General features: G+C 42.6%; 1 pseudogene; it reads right to left on the bottom strand.

Annotated features, from left to right (window-relative positions):
- Positions 1-869: 869 nt before the first annotated feature.
- On the bottom strand, positions 870-1,537 carry LOC120268584 (annotated as a pseudogene).
- Positions 1,538-3,443: the final 1,906 nt, after the last annotated feature.

The raw sequence follows: 3,443 nt of genomic DNA, 5'->3' as shown, positions 1-3,443 counted from the left end.
CATAAATCAAGGTAATCAATGGCATATTTGAGCACCTCCCACCTTTGGATCTTCAATGGGTCTGATGGGGGGACGTTACCGATCATTTTGAATTAGAAAGATTGCCCCGGAGGACTTCGAATTTATTAGTGTGGGGCGGTTCATTCAAAAGTCTATAAAAAAGGATTGAGTTAACAACTTTAGGCATGTCGCCTACGCTTAGCGCCCTTCTGTACCAGATTCCAAGTCTCACGATCACTTCATCGCTATCAAGAAGTCCACATCCACATCAAAGTGGCAACTATCTTCCCAAACATAGACAAAGAGGAAAACGATATCCATAATCGTCAATATCCCGATGTAGACATACATAAAGCTGGAAAAATATGCTCCTTAGTTGAAATGGGCTGAAAAGATCATGATTTGCCACAAGTTTCAAACTTCGGCAATGGGATGATTCGTATCGACCCTAGAAATCCATAGTGGACGCTCGGTGAGCTATCTGTCAATTCCTCCGTAGAATCCCCTAGTGGACAATCAATCCCATAGTGGGCTAGATGATCTCCTCTTGTCTTGATATGGGAAAAGGAAAAGACTCAAGAAGCAAAATGGCATAGAGGTTCTACCAAACCCCTGGACTGGGCTAGGAAAGGGAGCTAAGCTCCTCATCGGTGAAGTTTGGCCATTAAGAAAGAGCCCGTAAAGGCGATTGGTAGTTCGGATCATCAGGCATTCATTACTCTCTTTAAGCTATGTCCTCAGCATACGATCACTCATACAAGGTTCACAAAGCCATCTGTAGGCCAGTCAAATACATATTTTGAAACTTGTAAGACCCTTTTCTTTATTGTCTTTCTCATTAGGGAGACCTGCCTTGGACGGACTGATCTTCAGGTGTGTGAGTGAGCAAGAAGCATAAAAAATGTTGTTTCAAGTCCATGATGGAGTATGTGGATCACATAGTAGGGCATAAAATGCTTTGGCTGATCAGAAGGCATAGCCATTACTTGCCAACCATCTTGTCTGATTGTATAAAATATGCGAGCCAGTGAAACGGTAGCTACTAAAGCGTAAACTGCTCATTTTTCGTTCCCCGCGAGTATAGCATGATGAGCCCAAGTTACGGCAGCTCCGGATGAAGGGAGAATGGGGTATTAAGAAAAGGGATTTCCCAAGGATCTAAAACCCCAATCCCTTTTGGGGGCCAAATACCTCCGATCTCTACCATAGGTTTCAAAGAAGAATGAGAAGAAGTCCAAAAAAAGCAAAAAGGAACATAACCTCTGAGACTATGAACAGAATAGAACCATATCGAGGTCCTAATTGTGCAGCCTTTGTATGATGTCCTTCCAAAGTGGATTCATGTAGAACATCTCACCACCATACGACATGATATATAGGATAAATATTAGGCCCAAACTGAGAAGTGTTGCACCGCTTGAAATGAGTGCATGTACATTACACCTCCTATGGTGGTTGCCAAAGCTCTGAGTGAACCCGAAATAGGCCATGGAATTGGATCTACCAAATGATAAGAATGCCTCTAAGATTCAATCATAAACCACTTTGCCCCGGTTGCATGTAAACCCCCCTTCACCCCACCCCCTAAAGTGGTAAAGGAGGGGGCTCTTTTTAGTCTCATTTTCTTTCTATCTGATAGGACAAACAAATAGGAAGAGATGGTTCTTTCATTGCATTGATAGAAGTGATACTAGAAAAAGAAAAAAAAAGTCTTGAGTTAACTAGCAAAACCAGTTTAGAAAGAAAATAGGAGTTTTCTGTGGATGATTGCTGAGGAGTTTCGTAATGGATCGGGTCCTATTTGTATAGGTGATATGGGAAAGAGTATTTGGGGTTTTTTTACTTCCTTAGAGGAGAAGCCAATGAATTGTGTGATCGGTAAAGTGGGTAAACAGCTAGTGGCGTGTACCAATGGTTATCTTGTGCGTCTGTTCGCAAGAGATGAAAAAGGCTTTGATTGTGTAAACAATGCGCTTTTGCTTGTGGTCTTGGCACGAATGTTTTCTCTTGCCAGACCTCTCGTGAGTGGAGATACTCTACACCATCAAAGGTTTTGACTTTCAGTGTAGAGATCTTGAACGTAGTGTAGTCTTCAGCAGAGTAAGATCCTGCACCAAAAAACTTCGGGAAGTTCTCTAAGATTATGAGATCATGCATGGGCCCTGGAGGGGCTATAATGCAAGTGGGATGGCGGATAGCCAGCGTTTCGGAGGACTATTCATCATCTAATGGTTCTGTTCTATCTCAGTTTTAGGTTTCTGTCTTTATGGATCGTTACAGTTAGTGCTAGTAAGGTCTATAGATGCTTGGGTTCGTAGAAGTTGACTGTCAGACCTGCAATGAACTGTTAGACTAAATAGTTGAGGTGGAAGGTCGCCAGTGGATAATTTAGTCCACTGAGTGTGTGGAAAAAAAGATTCCTAGTGGGAACTACCAACAAAGGGTTGAGATAAGCCACGGACTGAAACTCTCCCCAATGGAGTCACCACGAAGATGCTATTGTCTTTGGGATTGGTCATGTCCGAGAGGAACAACCTCTATCCCTGCAGAGGGCCTCTATAGTACTCCCGGCTTACAGTACAGGGGCCAGTTTCTAGTCCTAGTTCACACCACTTACGAAAGTCATCCTTAGGTGTGCTCGCAAATACGTCGTATTGGTATGTTCACATTCAAGTTTGGATCAAGGGAAGAAGAAATAGAAAAAAACTCCCCGGAACAAATACCCTAACCTAAGGTCATCCTTTCCCCGAATCTTAGCTCTTCTATTATTATTTTATTTATTTCACTTTACCGGGCCGTAGAAGTGATAACGTTTCATCTCGGGGTCGTACGCCTCAAAACAAGACGTACAATTTTGGAGATTACAAAAAGGAGTATATTCCTCTCCCTCTTTGTCTTTCTTCCATCATTCAGGAACAAACACTTCACCAAATTCTTTTCAGTCCCGACCCAATTTTTCCCCTTACGTTATGACCACAAACAAACTTGGTTGACGAACATGGTTTATGCGCCGCTAATGTAGCGGCTTGTCGAGCATTTGACAAACTCACACCATCCATTTCAAATGGGATTTGTCCCTTGGACACATGAGCAATCCAACCCGTAGGATTTCCTTTTCCTCTTCCCATTCTCACTTCAGTAGGGTTTCCCGTAATAGGAAGATCTGCGAGAACTCTTACCCATATCTTACCATTTCTTTGGAATTGTCCGCTCATAGCACGATGGAATTGTCCGATTGTATCCCGACGCACTACTTCAATGACTCGATATGAAAGACAACCAGCTCTACAACATTTTGTGCCATATCTTCCAAAAGCAAGTTATGTACCGTCCAGTTCGTGACCCCTAATACATCTGCCTTTACTAGATTTATTATATTTGGTACGTTTCGGATATAGCACGTCCCTTCTTATTTTGACTATATGAGATCCGCACTTTGACAC

The sequence above is a fragment of the Dioscorea cayenensis genome, chromosome 9, assembly GCF_009730915.1.
Source record: "Dioscorea cayenensis subsp. rotundata cultivar TDr96_F1 chromosome 9, TDr96_F1_v2_PseudoChromosome.rev07_lg8_w22 25.fasta, whole genome shotgun sequence".
Taxonomy (NCBI): Eukaryota; Viridiplantae; Streptophyta; class Magnoliopsida; order Dioscoreales; family Dioscoreaceae; genus Dioscorea; species Dioscorea cayenensis.
This window is presented reverse-complemented; position numbering and strand designations above follow the sequence as displayed.